This window comes from Channa argus, chromosome 1 (genome assembly GCF_033026475.1).
Source record: "Channa argus isolate prfri chromosome 1, Channa argus male v1.0, whole genome shotgun sequence".
NCBI classification, from domain to species: Eukaryota; Metazoa; Chordata; class Actinopteri; order Anabantiformes; family Channidae; genus Channa; species Channa argus.
Window position 1 is genome coordinate 38636623 of NC_090197.1, and position 19939 is coordinate 38656561.

At 38.5% G+C, this 19939-nt stretch overlaps 1 protein-coding gene across 1 annotated transcript in view; it reads left to right on the forward strand.

Annotated features, from left to right (window-relative positions):
* lrmda (leucine rich melanocyte differentiation associated) overlaps positions 1-19939 on the forward strand; it is a 204366-nt gene that overhangs the window by 4128 nt on the left and 180299 nt on the right. The window lies entirely within an intron of this gene.

Below are 19939 nucleotides of genomic sequence, written 5' to 3' on the forward strand. Positions count from 1 at the left end.
TTGTATGTATGTTGCTAACCCCTAAATCACCAGTGGGACTCTCAGGGACAGTTTTGTTTTTCATGTTGATTTATTCTTTTTAACAACAAAATCAGTCCTCACTGGTAAAACCCAAAGCTAAAAGCAAGAGCTGTCAACTTAGAGTTATTTACTGTTTTAATATTTTATCTCCAAAGACATACTTGGAAAGTATTGGTTTCTCTTTTTACCCAATACTTTTGCAAACTTAAAGTTCAGGTGATCTTATATGAAGCAAACGCAAAATAATTGGCCTCATCATTCCTGTACTTTTAGAGTGGTATGTGTAAGGAACTGTTTAATACTTTGGTCAAGTACTGTATGTCATAAAGGTATTGTAGATCAAAATATTGTAAAATAAGTTTTATTGTTATGTATGTTGTGTTGCTCCCTGTAATTGTAATTGTAATTGTAATTGCTGCACATTGTAGAAATGCACTTAAAACCCTTTTCAAATGGAAAACTACCATTGGCCTTTTGGAATTGCGTTCTGTTTTTCCTTGATCAGACGTATCATACTGTATTTTTGGTTTCAAATGTAATCAATTAAGTGACTAGCATAGCTAACTATTTATAGCTATTTATCTACACCCATATTTAAATGATGCCAAAGGGGGATATATGTGGATCGGATGCTTTAACATATTAGTGTAAGTTGGTTATGTCATTGCTAACATGCGGTAGCTGGTTAACCTTTGAGTTATCACCAGAAACTGGGTTCAAAATAAAAAATTTCTCCTAATTAAATTTTTCCTATTTACTTGGGATGTTTTCAACAGATCATAACTGCCATGTATATGTGTGCATGGCACAACATTCTTGAGTAGCTTAAAAAAGTACAGGTATTGGCTTACCATTACTTCAAAAGAAGAGAAAGCCCATGGTTTCTTTAACCAGGGCTTGGCATTAACTTTATTTGCTCACTAGCCTCTGTAGCTAGTGGTTTTCCAAAGTTGCTAGCCACTGAGCTTTTTCTCTGGCCACAATGTTGAGATACTTAAAATCGCTTGTCCCAACCACAAAACATACCCCCTTCTCCTTTTCACCAATGTACATTATGGAGCACCATCCCTGAACTGCCTAAACACCTCGCACAGAGCCGCAATCTGACAACAGACAGATGACCTACACTTTATAGTGTTCTTGTTTAGTGTAGTGTCCCTGAATGCACCTTGCCTGCAGGATGCAGCTTTTGACACTTTCCTGTTTGGTTAGCATCTGTCACACAGCATTTGGCTTAAAGCGCTCTGTAAAAATAATATCAAGGTCAGAAAAAAACTATGGAAATCCTGTCCATAACACAATAATGCAATTATTGTGACGGGCCCATCTCTTGGTTTTGTTACACCTTTTATATGTCCTCCATTTCACATCTTCTCCATGTTCTCCACGGGGACGACTTGTTTACAGTGTTGTTTGTTGGTAATCACTAGCGAGGAAGCACAAGGTAATACGCTTCACAATGGTCCAATTAGCGAACACTGTGTGCAGGTAGTGCCCATGGGAGTTTTTTTTGTGTCACATTATTCATCATTTCTGATTGCTTTTATTAAAAAAAAAAAAAAAAAAGGCTATAAAATTTAACCTACCAAAGTGGCTAGTAAAAGTGAAGTGAAGTGTATTAACCACCACTGTTGAAATCCACCCACATTTGGTGCATGTTAATGTCAAGTCCTGCTTGCAACAAGTATATGAAATATGACTAGTGTGTTCGTTTCAGGGGAGATCAGTACTGGCATTATGTTTCTCGTGCCTTGAAACAGTTACTTTGGCTTGATGTTTGGTATCAAGTATTTATAACTTATATATTACTAATTCATTAATAATTTTCAGTTCGGCTAATCTGAAATGTCAGATATCATTACCAAACTTCAAAGGGTGCTATGGGCAGAGAAATGTAGAAGTAACAAAGTGGTACATGAACCATTTGGAGCTCATGTCAGTACACTATTGATTGATGGTTTGCTAGTGGGCAGAATGATTTGTTACATAGTGCTTTATCTTTTTCTTCCAAAGATAGAATGATTAAATAGTTCCCTTTCAAAACACGTATCATAGCTTAACATCAAATATGTGTCGAGATACTTTTTTTTTTTTTCCATACGTTTGATTATACACACGCGTGCTGTTGACTTAAAGGGCGACTTCACCAATTTTTAACTTGCATACTGTGGCTTTACTCTTAAGGTGTAAATGAACATTAATGCTTTCAAACTTCCCTATATTAAAATATTACTCTGCTTTTAGAGAAAAATCCTGTAGATGACATCGCCCGGAGGAGTTTTTCATCATTTGGAGTTCAGATGTTGTCATCTGGGGAGCTCTGAAAAAGGAGGTTACCCATAATTAGTGTGAGCAACTAATCTGAGTTAAAGGTTCCTCCAAGCGATGTCAACTGGAGGCATTTTTTTATCTATAAGTATATTTTGATATAAGGACGCCTACTACCCAAACCAGAAGAACCAATTTCAAAATCAGTGAAGGCGCCCTTTATTTGTTGTGACGATACATATACAGATTTTCATGAAACGTGTTAAACCTGTTTCCAACAAGTGAGTCATCACCCAGTGTAAAATATGTAAACATTGTGTTTCAGTAATTAGCCAAACCGTATTCGCAAACTGTTACATCTCACAGGCGTGTGCACACATGTCTTTTAAACTCTAAATTTGTATATCTACGATTCTCCTTAAAGTTCCCTCTCCTTTGCAGATGGTTTCAGTAGGTGCTCACATGACAAGACTGGGAGGTCATGAGTGGGTGGAACTGTGAAATTCAATAAGCAGCTCAGCATGTGATAATGTTCATGCTAAGGGATAGCAATTCCCCTGAGTGATTTCATCCCCATAAGAATGCACAGACAGAGGCCCCTGAATCACACTTTAATGGTGTAAAGCTTTTCCTTTAAAAAAAAAAGTGCGTCTTGCTGCTGTACTTGTATGCTGTCTTGAAGTTAGAGTTCTGTGATGATCACTAAATTAAATGGCACTCAATTTAAGACTAAATGTGCTAGAATAATTTATTATTTTCAATTTGATTTCAATTCCTAAAAGAATTATCCCCATTGTGAATAATACAGTAATTTACTCACAGCAGAAATTATTTACAATAGTTGGTGCCCAAAACTGATCAGCGGAATTATATTTAAGTATCCAATATCCAGCACCCTGAATTATATCACATCTTGTATCACGGTATTAAATCCATATATCTTCCAAGAAAAGGCATTTGTTTATTGACACCATGACTTTGTTTCAGTGTCAGCTCAAGCAAACCAGGTGTAAACTGATTCACGTTATAACTGTAGTGATACTCGGTGGACTGCCTTCAGCGTCATGTGCTTCTTCATGCTGCTTGACTCAAATTGAGAAGGAGGCATTGCCAGAGATTGTTGTAGCTAATGTGCTTATTTCTGTCAGCTCAGTTGACAGCACTCATCCAGCAACCTGACAATGAGTCACAATCAGAAGCAAGGTACTGGCATCACCTTTAACTGAGTTATGTGTGTTTTGTGCATGTGATGCACATGTGTATGGTTTTTTTTTGTGTGTGTGTGTAGGCCAAGGGATGTTGCATAGTGTTTGTGCATCTGTCTCTGTGAGCATAACTGTGAGTGGCTGGGCAGGTAATGGCAGGATGAAATTATGGCAGTGGGCTGTCACACCCACAACTCTCCCTCTATGAGCTGTGGTGTCAGATTGTCTCATCAATGTGTTGAAAAATGTGGCTCATAGTGAGATTTCTGTCTCAGGATGGGCTTGGATAGCATTGTCGTCCACTTTGTTCCAGGTCAGGTATGTACACCATGCAGTGAGTGGGCATGTGCTATGTTGACATATTTCCCATCTGTAACTGGGGTGCACTTTGAGTGTCTGCATCTGTTACTTACAGTGCTATCACCCTGGACCCATGATGTTTGAGGATGACACATGTTTGTGAGTAACAGGAAGAATTCCAATGCTTTTGGAAAAGTGATGCTTTTCTGTGGAGATCTGACTGGCATCTTGATAAACCAATCACATTTGTGCACTTGACAAACTAATAAGGAGGGACTGGTGCTGTTCTGGGGGAGAAGCTGGACCCACTGCATGTTGTGGCTGAGAGGAGAATGGTGTCCAAAATGCTCTCCATCCTGGACAATCCCTCCCACCCACTCTACTGCGTGTTGGCTGCATAGAGGAGCACAGGAGATCCTTTCTCCCAGTGGCCATTAAACTGTTCAACTCATCCCCCTTCTGTAAAAAGGAGGGGACCACATGGTCAAAATGGTAACTAGTATTGTTTTGATTTTATTTATTTTTACTCCTCTAGCTGGGTTTTTTTCTTACTTATTGATCAGTAGTTTGTACTTGTACTTGTTTATTGTCTTTGGTTGGTGGAAGTTTTTTCCTTTCTTTTCTACTTTTCATGTGGAGAACAGCTGTAATAAGGCAACACAATTTCCCTATGGATCAATAAAGTTGAATCTTGGATTTCACTACAGTTGTAAAAACCTTAAACCTAACCTGAAAGTCTGCTTTGCATTGCATTATTGTTTTTATAATACAAAACCCCTACATTATGAATACATACAGTAGGAATAAGAGATTTTAAATAATATGTCAATATTCTGGAGAAACAAATGTGAAAGCTCCAATTTGATCAGAGGGCCAAAACCTGATAAGGAATTTGCCTCCAATATCTGTGCTGTACAGTATATTCATTGTATAATTACTATACCAAAATAGGAAAGGATCATTATGTGACTAATAATTGCGGGTTCCTGGAGAGAACTTCAAAATCATAAAATATTTTTCTTCACCGTGCAAATCATTTTCCTGTCATTTGACAGACTTATGTTCCTCTGGTTACCAGGTTGTCTGCCTTTTTTCTTGTTGTTGTTGTTGTTTTTGTTAATTTTGCAAACTGGCTACCTTTTGCTAGCTCTTTGACATTTTGCTTTGCTTTGAGCTTTATTATTAACATCTTTGCTACTGCTTATGTTGTCAGACAACTCCCCTTTAATCTAAATGCCAACTCTCAATTATTACTGATAAAACATGTTTTATCTTCCACAAAATTTTTATATTGATGTAAATTAGCTCATCTACATGTGAAACTAGACATTTCCATATAGTATCCAGAATTTTATTACTTTATAAATTTGCTGCAGCACAGAGCCTATAGACCAAATACTGTCTAAATAATTAGGATCTGGACTGCAACAGAGGTCATATCTAATATTACACAGTATATGATCTGAATATGAGTGAAATTCTGACATTACTCTTTGATATACTTATAAGAATTATGTTTAACAGATGAACTCTTGACTTCATACTTTAAAATTGAAATTTAGCGTACCTTTAAGTGGGGGCTCTATTGGACTTTGGGATTACAGATGAACCTCAGCTGTGTGTGCATGCGTTTGTGTGTTTGTGCGCGTGAAGGGGTATGTGCTCACCCAGGCTATGTTGGTGATGGCAGGCGTTTTGCATTTTAATGACAAATCAAGTATGCTAACTCGCGTTTTTAAAATGAAAGTGCTCTAAATGTCGCCTGGCTGTCAGAAAGAGATTTAAGTAGTCTGATGAAAAGAGAACAAAGAAGACAAAGTAGGGAGGCTTGGTACACTGAGAAATGAAATAAAACCTTGTATGGCCTGTCAGCTGTGTCGTTTTATATTCATATCTAAAGAACATTATAGTATTACTCTGCTGCTCATGGCTCACTCATCTGTCTCCCCTAATTCGTCACAGGCACTGCTTTGTCTTTCAAGTTGCTGTATGTCATCACAGGAAGGGGCCTTCTAATTGACAAATGAGTGTCACAGACTTCAAGTGCTCCTTTTCCATCTATGCTAGGTAGACTATGGTTGTTTGATGGTGAAGGGAGAAGGTGGAGGAAGGGGCCTGTTATTGGTAGAAACCCAGTAAGAGGCTTTAGACTGGTCCTAGAATGAGAAGTGACAACGAAGAGAGCCTGTCATTGTCTTGTCTAAGTGTTCAATCTGCAGAGATGCCAGTATGCAGATAAAGTGTCAGTTAGGAGGAGAGGATATGAAACATTGGCAGTATGAAGTCTTCAAATCACTTAACTGGTAGCGAAGAGTGTGTGTGTCTGGTAATAGTGGTGGCGAATTCTGTTCTGCTGAGGAAATATATTTCATATCCGATCTATCAGGCCTGTTTAAGCCGATTTTCTCGGATAAACGGATCTGTGTCTCATAAATTAAGGAAGATGCAGAGCTCTCCCAGCCCCCTGAGATTTAAACCAAAGAGATGAGACGGACAAGGTCTGGCAGGAAATAACTTATTCATATTTTATATCATTGTATGGTATTGAAAAAACAACCTTTTTAATTTTCACCAGGATGTTTTTTAAATTATGTACTACTCCTGGGAAAGTGATGGAATCACATAGTGCAAAGGATGTTATGCTTAATGGATGCTTCATCTTGGTTCTCCATCTCTCCAATTTGAAGTTATATCGGAATGTTTTGATTGCTGCAAATATTGTTCTCGCTGTTGAGGACAGTTAAAATAGTGCCAACAGAGAGCTCAAGCTACTGAGCCCTGTAGTGAAGTTGTAAAGAATAATTTGTTCTATTTATCAAAATTATACATGTGGTATGTGATGGCTCGCATCATTTAGTCAAAGCAAAATTGTAGTTTCACTTGAAATGTAATTGCATAGACCTTTTTAAAATGATAAATGTGAGCCCCATATTTCATACACCACCTCTCAATGCATCGGATAATTAGGACACACATCTTCCAGTGTAACGAAAACCCAGTTAAAATTCGAGATGCATAAACTAGACAGAGTGGAGTAGATCATCAGCTGTTGTGTCTTTCTTTACAATGGGAAATAAGTTAATTTAAACAGTACATTACATTCTGAATACCTTTTTAATTAAGAAAAACACTACTTTAGCGATCCCCTTGTTGTTATTGGATAGCTACACATAAATGCATCAAAAAGTATCAGCAGGCAAAGTCATTGCAGGTCTTGACTCAGAGATTTACAACTTTAGATGAGTTTATGTTCTCTCACTACCGTAGGACTTTCTTTGACAAAAAGTAGTCAATTACACCACATCTGAGTAGTTTAATCGCACCACCCTGTTTGCTCCTGTGGTTTCACTCTTTTCATGTAAATGAAAATATTTTCCTACTAAAGTTGTACGAAAGTTGTAAGTTACTATGGTAACGAACTACACAGTGACACTACACAACAGTGCTTGACATTGCCCACTGAAAATAAACTACAATACTTATGTCAATCATAATGCAACAACAAGTCTTATTAATGTGTTATTAATATTTTTTGACAATAGTTTATTATTCTGTTGCTCTATCCTATAGAGGAAATATTTCAGTGTCTGGTGTAGACAGAAACAAATGTCTTAATCAAGATACACATAAGACTCTGTGCATCACACATGCTATACTTCCCTATGTAGAGATAGTGTAAGACAGCAGAGCAGCTAACCTATCCGCCTTCAGTTGCACAGTTCCTTTACTCTAAGTAAAACTTATCTAACATAAATCTTTATCTCTCTGTTCGAACACTACAAAAGCCCACTGAACCATGTGTTAATCACTGTCAGGAGCTGCCATCAGCCTTCTAGAGCGTCCCTCAACCTTCTCCCTTCTTCAGTTGAAGCCCATCTTGTGGTTTAGGATTCTGAATAGAACGTCTTTATGTTCCTTTTGTTCACATTATATATATATAGTCGCCAGTGATGCCATTCCTTTTATGACTGCGTCACATTTTTTATTGTATATCCCAAGACGGATGGCGTGCCACTGACATAGAGATTTACAGGCCTTCAGCTTGCAGTGGCAGAGCTTTAGAAGGGTCTGCTGACATCTAGCCAACACTTTGGAGGAGGAGAATAAAAGCTGACATTTTATTGGCTCTGAGAGAGTGGGGGGAGAGAGAATGAGAGAGAGAGAGAGAGAATGAGAGAGAGAGAGAAAGAGTAGAGTTGGGGGGAGCAAGGAAAAGCGGTTCAGTTTCTTTATAATTTTCAGCATTGCCAGCTGTCATGGGGACCTTGCTAAAAAGAGGGGATTTATTGGGTATTATTTAGAAACTTGTCAGTGGTAATGACTACAGCTATGATTTCAATTATCACCCACTAAATATAGCTAAATTCACTGCCTTGCTGGCCATAATGAGCCGTCCTGACATCATTTTTCAAAAATTCGATACTATGCTATTTTAATATTTTATGTTGACCGCCGATTTAATTTTCCTCCCTGGTGCTTGGCATGTGGCAAGGTCCCACTCCCTCATACGCAGTTGGATAGTCAGAGCTATTGAGTTCAAAGCTGTCCCAGGGATATATTTTTTCCATTGACAGAAATCCAATTAGTTTTAGTACACAGTCTGGCTGAATAAAAAGGGTCTTAAAATCTACAATATGTTTCCTTAGCGTTTTAGCAGAGTGCAAAGCCAGTGATGGATCTTTATGATTTGACCTGATGGGGCCCAAGTGGACATACTCCCTTTTCTATTTTGGCAAGTGAAAAACAAACTACCCATATGTCTTACTCATTCTGATAGGCCCAGCAGAGTCTTTTGATATTGCGTAAACATCTGCTGTATAGTGCGTGCACTGGCTAAGATCTTGACTCTCGTACATATTTAAACATTTATTAAATACTTTACAACTAGTACATAAAACTCTGCCGAAACACCATGTAAATATTAGAGGGGGAAAAAGTCAGATGTATAATTAATTAGTGACATGTTTAGTAAGTAGACAATTTTGGGAGAGTAATGTGTACTCAGGTTTTGACATGAGGGTGTGCATTTATAAGTGAGCATTAAAAGGAAGATGATTAGTTCTGGCACTTGGCTATCAATAACAAGCCTGCTGCTTGAAGTTGATGATGTGAGTGAATTTCAGTATTGTAAATCCAATTTCTTTTTTATTTTATTTTCAATACGTCTTTCTAATTTGCAGTGGTTTTAAAGAACATGAATGCAAAGTCATTCAATATACCCGTCGCCAACTAGGACCTCTCTGTGTTAGGGAAGAGAGAGCCAGTTATGTTCGGGACGCTACCTATTTTAGCCCATAACTCTAAGCAATGTTTATATTCATCCCATCACACTCAACCATCTCCCTGATTGATGATGTAAGCAACTGGAAGGCATGGGACATATTAGACAAGAGGATGAAGAGGGGCAGACATACTTCTACTTCCCTTGGCTGAGTCCCAAATGGAAAAAAACAGGGGGAAAAAAATGGAGCCAGTTTTGGAAAAGGAACAAAGGAGCTTCCTTTGGTATGGTTTACGCCATTTTGGTCGCTCCATGGCTTTCAATCTCCCACAGTCTATCCTACAGGGCCAAGGGGTGAAAAGTGAAGACAGATACATGTGTGTATCCATGCCAAGATTTAGGAGAATGATTGCCGTTTTTGCCATGTTTTGAGGTTTAGGGGATGATTATATTCTAAAGGGGGCTTCGTGATAAATCTCGTCAGTAGACGCATAAATCCTGTGATTATAAATTGCATTTAGAAGCTGTTGTCTTTTAAGCTATGATTTGAGTCAATATTGAAGCGATAAACTACAGTATATGTAAGCCATCTAATTTGCTTGCTCCGCAATTTTAGGCCCCTAACAGCTTTCATGGGTGTCTCCTCTCAATTTTTTTGGAAGCTTTTAGAATGTTTAAACCATCTTTGGCGCTGGACAGCTGTGCCACATTCCCGCCACAGCTGTAACTCATTTCCTGTTTCCATTTCAAATAGAACTTACTCACATGTTTCACAGCTTTCACTTATAAATACCACTGAGTGTCCTTCCAGGCTGCTATCCCAAAAACTTCAGATGGGAAGATCTGTGTGAGATAACGCCCCCTGTGCTCTCACCTGGCTGCACTCTTTCCCTTTCCTCAATTATTTTAACTTGTTTATAGTCTGTATTTACTTGTTCCATTTGAGAAGCATGAAGCATAAGTTTGGAAAACTGTAGTTGGGAATGTGCTCAAAAATCAAGGGCAAGCAATTTTTTAGGAGGCTACATCTGACATCCATCAGCATGGAAATATGGTTTAATGGTCAGGCAGGCTGCAAGACATCAGTAAGCCGTTGCCTCACTTTTCCACCCAGGGACATATTGAGATAAGAAACAGTGATGGCATGTTTCATGTCCAAGCTGCTGACATGTCTTCGCTGGAAAACTACAAGGAACAATTCTTCATTTTGGGGCCAGTACTTTGTGTAGTACAATATTCATACTCTCTGTTTTCCCTCATAAAACGGTGTCTATCCATTAGGATAAATGCATTGGCTCCTTCATAGTTGTTCCACTGTGAGCTGCTGACTGCACTATTAGCTGACAGTATGATTATGTGAACAACAGACCAAACAGTCTTCTGATCGTCTCTGTCTGTCCAGACGTTTGGTGATGTTTAAGAGTTTCTCCCCAGTGATAATGGTGAGATAGCTTTTGTACCGGGGGCACTATAGAGTTTCTTTATTTTCTCCCTCTGTCTGGAGCTCAGGGCCCCTGGGTCCTCCAAAGCTCAGAACATGTCTGTACTCAGATGTTTCCAAACACCAAACAGCAGAGGAAGAAGACAAGGAGGAAGAGGAGGAGGAGGAGGAGGAGGAAGAAGGGATAAAGGCGAGACAAAGGGAAATAGGAGGAGGGTAAGGAATCCTCACAGGGACAAAGTATACATGTACACGCAGACCAGGCAGAGAGGCCCAACAGGGTCTGAAGACTTGTGATCTGAGGGCTGTTTGTGTGTCAGTCAGATCAAAGTCTTGTGAATAGAAGGCGAAATCCCTTTACCTTCTCTGACTATGGCAGCTCTTATTCGCAGCTAGGTAAAGGAGGGGGATGATAACGGAAGGCTACATTGACATTCTTTGGGTTTTTCTGGTTTTCATTGTTGTTTTGATAAAGTAAAAGACATTGGTCCTGTCACATTTTTTTATTCATCCAGCTTCAGTTGGTGTAGTTTAACAGCATTAGGCGTATACATGTAGCATTTGTTTGTCAATTAATATCACCACAATGATTTCCGGGGTTTTCGATACATTGTTCTGGGCCAACAAGAGGTGCTATTTTCATAATTTCATTGTTAGCTGGATTTGTTGGATTGACATTAATTCACAGGTTTCTGGCTTTCTTTAATACTGTTTAAGGTAGCTATGATAAACATGTAAAAAAAATTGTTAGAAGGCAACTATACAAGGACATTATTTACGGATTTAGTTTTCACACATCAAAATTTTGCTGATTCCCCATGCAAGAGGCCATTCACAGTTTACAGTAAACAAGGTCCTTTGAGAGTAAGACCAATATGAAGATACAACTCAAAATGAAAGGTTGGGAAAAAAAACTGGAGAAAACAAAAATGCCCCTCATTATATTGTGGTTGACTTTATTCTGCAACTTTAGTAGCAATGCAATGTTTTTTATTTATTTTTATTTTTTTACTCAGGTGGCATGGCAATAGTTACACAAACATTTGTTGTCTGTGCACAGAGGGAGATATTAAGTTGTTATTCAGCTGTGCCAGGCCTGAAGAACAACCGCTTAATTTGCATAAATGTGTTTGCCTTGTTTGACACATTATAGCCTGTTATTTTGGACATTTTCTTGAGGTGTGGGTGAACTATAATCTCAGTGCAAACCCCAAATGCAATGCTTAATATTATTTGTATGGAGTTTTTTTTTTTTTTAACAATTTGTCAAAAAAATAAATCAATAAATTAGTAGGTGACAGTGTTGCTACACAATCACCTTGAAATTACTTGCTTTGTTTGCAGTTATATTAGCCCTCCTGTTGCCTGTAAACTGTCCAGGAACTGCTGTCTTTTGCGGACATGTATAGCTATTCTAGAGTACATACTGTATCAGTGGCCTTTTGTTATCGTTTTAGTTGTGATTTTATGTTGTGATGTTGGGAATGTAAAAGTGTATATAATTGGCAGCTTGAGCTCAGCTACAACACTTCTTAAGCAAACTTGAATTGTTGCGTAACCTCATCAGTAGCTAATGAAATCATTAAACCAAGCCAAATGGTTAAATACTTCTCATTAACACTACATGTTAGGCATCCACTTATTTAAATGGTGGGCATCTGGGGCAGTTGCAAGGGAGTGATGAATATACACATAATCAGAACTAACTTGTTATACCACTATACAACAGGCCCGTGTTTTACAAACAGCTTTTCATGGTGTGCCAGACAGTCCGTCACTTATACTCACCCCCTCATGCTGGGATTGTGTAGTGAGTGTATCCGTCCATGGACCCGGCTGTTTAAATTAATTATTAGTTTTATAGCGAACCCCGAGGCCTTGCAGAGGCAGCTAATCCCTGCAGAGGGCTAATCCGACCCCACGTTACACAAAATCAATGCCGGTCTTTGGTGTTGGCATGCCATCAGGGCACGGGGACACATGTCAGACAGGTCTCCTGATTTTTTCATGAGGTGTGTTTTTTGAAGTGGTAAAGTCAGTGGAGGATGCTCGAGGTACCCAGAATTTAAAAGAATATCCGGAAGCGAGAAAAGGCTTGTATGACCAAATTTCTCATGGGTTGATGCTGATGCAAGTGTATGTGTTTTTTGTGCATTTTAACCAAAAATAGAATAGGTATTGAAGAGAATGCCATCACAAATTTGAGTTGTATACATTTATATTAAAGCAGTCTGTACAGAAATCATATGATGATAGTGATTGTGAGCTTAAAAAGAGATAACTTAATAGACTTTTGTGTTTTAAATCACTTCGCCACTACATACTGTCTCAGGGTCTTCCAGTGATAACTGTTTGTTGATAATCCTCCTCTGGATGTTTGATAGGTAGTGACTGTTATATTAGAACCATCCATGACCTTCTGGCTACCCTGGCGATGATGGATGTGTGAGGTGGATGAGTGTCCTGCAGTCATTAAAGATTTGAAGGGATTTTGTTTACAGTGACTGACTGCACATCAGGTAGTCTGAGTTATGTCATGGCTGCTCTTTTCTCTGATTTAGTGGCTGAGGATCAGTGCCAGTTGCTGTAAACATCAAGCTATTTCTTTTGCCTGGTAATTTAATAAAAGGAAAGATTGGAACAGTCATTTTGAAAATGTCAATTTGTGTCTTTTTAGTAATAAATCATTTTTTTTAATGACCTAAGATGAGAACATCCTATTTTGTCTTGGCAATGATATAGACAGTTGGTGTTTTGAGATCAGTTTAATCTTGTCAGATTTGATACATTGTCAAAATTGAAACCACCATCCATTTTCTTTTACTTTGTCAGGTTTTAATATCATTCAGAGAAAATATGAATATTTCTCATTTCTCAGTCTCATTTCATATTCTCAACTGTCTGTCAGTAATTGAGAGAGGGAGAGAGACATGATCTGACCCAGTCCCCATTTTTTTTTTGCACCTCTCATTCTGCCTATTAATTTTGGATTACCCGCTTTCTTTCTCTCTCACGGTGACTGGCGGCTGAAGATAATAGCTTTCATAATGTGTGGAGTTTCACTCCAAGCTCTTCTGTGTTTCTCTTTATGGGCGAACAAAAAATGCCAGGCCTACTCAGTCTGTTAATTTCCTCTATTGGGAGATTAATGAGAGAAACAGTGCTGTCTCTAGCCTTTTGTGACAGGCTTCAAAGCCCCTGTACAGGAGGACTCGTGTCTGTTCATTTGTAGAGTTCACACGGGCTGGTATTACACTGTGGCAGATGATTAGGGAGGCTAGCACATGATCAGAACTATATGTGATAATTATCGCTGCCCATTTTGTTTAACACTTGTGATCAGATTTGATACTGTAGATAAGAGCCCATTGTGGGATTTTATGTCACTCAGCAAGTGGTTTACAAGATGTTTACAACATCAGACATAGTAAATGTTTAATGTGAGTTTGACTTTATGAAGTGAAACTTCTGTGAAATGACTGTGGCTCTGGTAGGGGCGGCCACTAATGATAAAATGACATGGATAAAAAAAACCTTGTGTCTAGTCATGAGACTTGTGGGTTTGACTGTTATGTTCTTATCTGTAATACAAGAAGACATTCATTGTTAGGGCAATTTAATATACTGAGTTATTTTGAGTTCATCCAACCTTTTTCCACACTGCTTATCATTTATACATTTGCATTTGTTCAAGAACAACTGATTAGTTAAGTAGTTTCATTGCTCATTGGTCATAAACATCCTGTACACTTTAGGGATGATTCTTACATGTGGTAGTAGAGTGGTGTTAGTCTTAGGGCACTTTTGTGATTTGCATAATCTGGTTGTAAATAATTTACAAATTTGAAATCATGCAGTATATATCATGCAGTAGTAAAAAAAAGTAAAAGTAAAAAAAAAAAAATACAAATTGTTTTATTAAAATTAAAGGTGGGCTGACTGACAGAATATGAACTTACACACTAAGTTAGGGTATAAGAATACGTTCTACCTTAAAAGTTGCTGGTAGCTGCTGGTAGCTCTCAGAAGCTGTAGCTGTGTTGCTAGCTAACGGTTACTAATAAAAACAAATTACAGTTTACATTGTTTTCATTGATAAGCATAGCCACACAAATTACAGGCAACATTTGACATATCACCGCCCGTCTCTTTTTTTATCCTCACGTGTTATATATCATCCTATAACACAGCACTAGTACATGCTACATAATAAGGAAGCCAAGGGTTACTAAGTTGCCCAGGAAAAAATTATATCATGTGTAATGAAACACATGGAAATGGAGTGAAGATGAATAATTCAAGCTGAGCAGCACTTCTGTATATTAGTCTGTATGTAAAATGAAGTGCTATGACTGTAAAATTAACTGCATATCAAACCTTCAAATAGTACAGAATCCTAAGTTTTGCAGCTGTTCCTCAGTCTAATAGAACTAGTAAAACCTCTTGTTAAAAGCATGAACTCCAATATCTTATTATATGACTAGCACTATCAAAAAGAATCTGTCATAGACTTTTGTTTGAGATCACCTTTACTGTAAGATTGACACTGTGTGCACCATCTACATTACCTTTCATCTTACATCATAATCATAACTGTTTAATCCCCAAATCATTCTGTAAGCCAGTGGTTCTCAGTCCTGGTCCTCATGGACCCTTGCTCTGCTTGTTTTCCAAACACCTCTTCACCACCCCCCCGCTGATTACCTGAATCAGGTGTGCTCAGGCAAAGAAGCCGGAGGACACCAAATCACATCACGTCACCTTGGTCTAAGATGGTATGTCTTTTTCTTCTGCTCCTACCATTGAAAATGGTCTCCTTAACCACACACATCAAATGACTGTGTAAACTGGTTGGTCAAGTGCATAAAAGTCTGGTTTGATTGTCACATAATGCTCTTTCATTGCGGACAAGTAATATTTCCAAAAATCAATGGCTTATATTAATTTGTGGGTCATTTTGTTCATTCTGTGCTGATTGCATAAACTTTAGCAGTAGTTATAAGGGACATTCTAAAAGATACTTGCAGACTTAAAAATAAATAAATCCAGCATCCTTTATTTGTAGAAAATTGCTGCATTTTCATTCCTAATACAACTTATGACAGCATGTTGCATTTTCCAGGCACAGTATCATATCATAGAAAACGACTGACCATCCCTGCTCTATTTTTATTGTTGCTGCTCAGAAAGAAATAAAACATTCATGTTTCGTGGCTGCACAAAGTTAGGCAAAAATGAAATTGGGAAGAAAAACTTGCTGTACACCGGCAGGGGAGTTGTGTGTTTGCTTTACGTGGCTTTAATTAAAGGTTTTGAGAGAGAGGAGACATTTCTTTTGCTTTATGGGTCTCTTTGCCAGCTTGGCAGCAGCACTAGCATTTAAATGCCCATTAACAACCTTTTAACTGTCAAGATCTTTTGAAATATAGATATTTACTTTCCCTGCTGCTTCAGAGTCACCAAAATTACTTTTAATAGCACAAGTGCTGATATTAATATGTTCCTTCATGAGCAGCGGGCTAGCTGCATGTCATTCTAGTGCAAAGAAGTTTGCCAATGACGTTTGATTAGGAGTGCAAGCGAAGATTAATAGATGTTTCTTCTCCTCATTTGTTATCGCTCTTTTAGTGCTTTGACTGACTACAGCATGTGATAAATAGAGGGAAGCCTCTGCATTTCCTGAGTGTGACACTATCTCTCTGCTCGTCAACCCGGGCTCTGTGCTGATGCGATGTCTTCTCTGACAGCACATCCAAAGTCAGCTGCCTAGTCCTGTGCAATTTCAGCAGCTGAGGGAAAGGTGTTTGGGATCTGCATTTTAATCCTGGCCTGTTTAATGTTTGCCCCCTGACAATCTGGGCCAGACATCATTTTAATGGTATGTACAATGATAAAGCCAATAAAATGTCAGGATGATTGATAATCTGAGCATTATAGCAATATGACTTTCCAGTTCTTCTCTGTGCTCCAATGATGGTTCCCAAATTGAATTCTTTATGTGCGTGTGAATGTATGCATGCACATTCACATGGCATTCGTGGGTGCATCTTTGCTAAACGTTAGGTAAGGCGACAAGAAATTTTGTTCTTTTTTTATGCGATTCAATTTTTAGTGTTTATGCAATACCTTATTTCCAAAATAACAAACCATTTGGGCTGAATAGATTATCTCTGAAATTTGGCCTGTTTACTGCATTTGTCTAGAAAATATGGATTGGAGTAGGAGCAATTATTAAGAAGATTACCATATTTCTTCTTATATTAATGCTATGAAATCTTGCTTTCCTCCAAGTGTCAGAAGCTGTGAATGTATGAACCAGGCCAGCTGGCTTATTTTTGTCACTGGGGATGGATGAGATGTGAGGGAGAGGAGCCTGTCCATATCTCTTGACTTATGAACCAAACACAGGTGGATATTGACACGCCACAGATGCCAGTGAAGCAATGAACTTTTACAGTTGCATTATGTTTGTAAGGCTTAGATTTGATTGTTATCCAAATCTGACTTTTTCTTTAAGAAACTGGTTAGTAACATTATCACTGTAATTTATTCAATCTGTGAGATTTGCTTTCTTTTAAACATTAACCTGTTGATTTATTTCGAGCTGTTCTTCAAACCTGTAGGTTCACCTCAACCCTTCTGGATGAGATCACAGGTCTGCTTCATTGATTTATTGCTTGCTTTTTGCAAACCAATAGTAGTCGGTTTGAGATTGACAACACGTGCAGGCCTGTAGTGGATTTGGAATCTCTGCAGACCTAAGCAACAGCTCCTTTTATCTTCAGCAAAGTCAGAGCACTTCTGCTTCTGACAGACAGTCATAGAAAGTTCTTTGTTTTATGTAAATGGTGATTGATGACATGCCTGGCATCGCCTGCATTTAAAAAAAAAAAAAAAGTATTGATGGCTGCTCTCAGTAAAGTGTTAGTCCAGGTGACAGTGCAATCCATTTTAAGATGAATGAGAGAGAGTAAGGGAGGCACAGAGTGAGGGACTTCAACAGGAAAGTCATCAGCACAAGTTATGCATTTGTAACTCTCGTTCCACGATTTCAGGAACCATTGGAATATATTTCTACACATTTCTATCGTGCTTCAATTCATTTGGGTCAATGAAGCCTTAACCACTAAGACAGAGCACTGGAATGCTGCATGTCAACGCAACACTAAATATTGCACCTTGTAGTTGGACAATTTTTGCTCATAAGAATCAGTATACATTTTCACTTCCTGCTATCAGCTTACTTTAGTTAATGCCTGGGACCACAAACGTCCTAATAATGGGGACTGTGGCTAACCATGATACTGCAGTAACAACTGCATTGTGTGCATTGGTTGTATTGACATACAAATTGAGTGATAAAACTTTAGGAGGGAAGAACTTTGCTACATAACGCATTCTTATAGCGCTGTTTTGGTAAAGGGTAATATTCTTGATGTGGAATAATGTTTTATTATGAGCGTAGTGTGAACATGGTCAGTGTTTTATTCCATAGGGCTGGACGACTGTGTTTTTAGATGATTTGTAAAATGTATAGCTTATATTCTAAAAATTAAGTACCTACAATGTGTGAATAAAGGTCCGAATAACATGAGCAATATTGGACTGCATACCTGTTTGGGGTCACGTAATGCAAATAGAATCTCTCTGCCGCAGTCTGCAGGACTGTTGTAACTTCATGTTTCTCCAGATTACAAGTAGCTGGCTGGTTTTTATAAAGCATATTTAATAGTTGGCTGAAAAGGACTCTCCACACTGATCTTTGCTCTCGGTTGTGTTTAACAAGGCATTATCTGTTACAAGAGGTGAAGCAACAGTGTGCAGACTCTACTACATGCAGTCTGTCTCTACCTGCCTGGGCTACTGTTAGCTACCCAGATAGCTAAACCTATCCTTAGATATCGGCAGATATTTTGAAATACAAACAGCAGAGGAAGATGCGTTAGTGTTTAGAATTTCCTGCTCTGTTTGTGCTGACTGTTAAAGAGGACGTCCCATGTTCTATTTAGTTGAAGCATCTTATGCTGACTGTGTGAGATAACAATGACTACCTTACAAGTAGGGAAGGGTTTTACATTTTTTGCTCAAATGCCTTTCACATAAAGTCTCAAATATGTTTCAGTCGTGTTTTTATGCTTACTGCGTTTTTAAAAATGAATTACAATTTTGAATCCTCTCAAAGCTAAAAAAAGACTTTTATCTTTTGCGCATATCACCCAGCCCTATAATTAAGTTAATACACTTTTTACAGAATGGTCTGCACTTATATAGTGCTTTTCCTCCTATTGGCACTCAAGTGCTTTACACTGCTTCTCATTCACCCATTCACACAAGCAATCACACACCCATTGAGGAGCTGCTATGCAGCAACTAGGTTGGGGTTCAGTGTCTTGCTAAAGGACACTTCAACATGTCACAGGAGGAGCCATGGATCGAAATAACTGGATTGGTGGATGATCGCTTTACCTTCCTCCACCACAGTCGCCTAGAAATGTACTTTGCATTTTTTCTGAAGCTGCCTTTTGGCAATATTTTATGTTTTTTTTTTAAATAATTCATATAGGCTTACTTGGATGAGTATTTACCTAAAAATTATCAACACATTCACGGTAAATGAAAAAGCTCCTATGGCTTGTCATAGTAGAGGCTACCTGTCTGTCAGTTAAGGCTCATTTAGTGCCTGTGGGACTTGTCCATTTACAGGCACTGGATTGGTTTGAGTTGGATAATGTGTCCATGATCCACTGGGGCAGCCCCATCCCCACTACTCCATCTCATCTTTGACTTTGGGATGATAAATGTGAATATATGTTTGCACTATATGCTTTTACACTCCACAGTAATGCAGTTTCACTAATGGAGCCACTATCGTATATGTAGCAGTGAATGTTCAAAGGAGAGAAAATGTGGATAGCAGAGAGGTCTGATAAAAAAACAATAAGTCTACATATGTGCAGAAAATCTATAACAAAAACTACTCCAGAATAGACCTGGTGCTGATGTGTGTCTGACAGAACCAGATTTAACAGATGCTTCAAGGGGACCTTAACCCATGAAATCATGCTGTCCTGCATCTAAAGCCCCACCCTCTAACTGCTGTATAAATAGATTCTCGTGACAGGGTAATTCATCTCTGGCCATGAGAACATCAGCTTTAAAAGACAGCTCGCTGAGACCCTGTGCTTGTTAGGGGCCAGATCAGCAGCCCAGATGCCTGGGATGTAAACTCATGAAGAGAAGATTAATTTATCTGTCATCCCTGACTTTGACAGTTGTTGTAAATTTGAGTCTGGCCTCTGCACATGGAAGGGAGAGGATGGGTGGGGATAGTGGAGGGGGGGTAAAGAAATGGAGAGGAGTGTGAAGAGGCAGGATGGCATTAACAAGGGAGGGGTAAGGTAGGGGTGAACGTGTGTCAGAAATTTCAAAGATATAATATTGACAAGAGAACTCACTCACTCACTGCTGGTGTGCACCTGGACT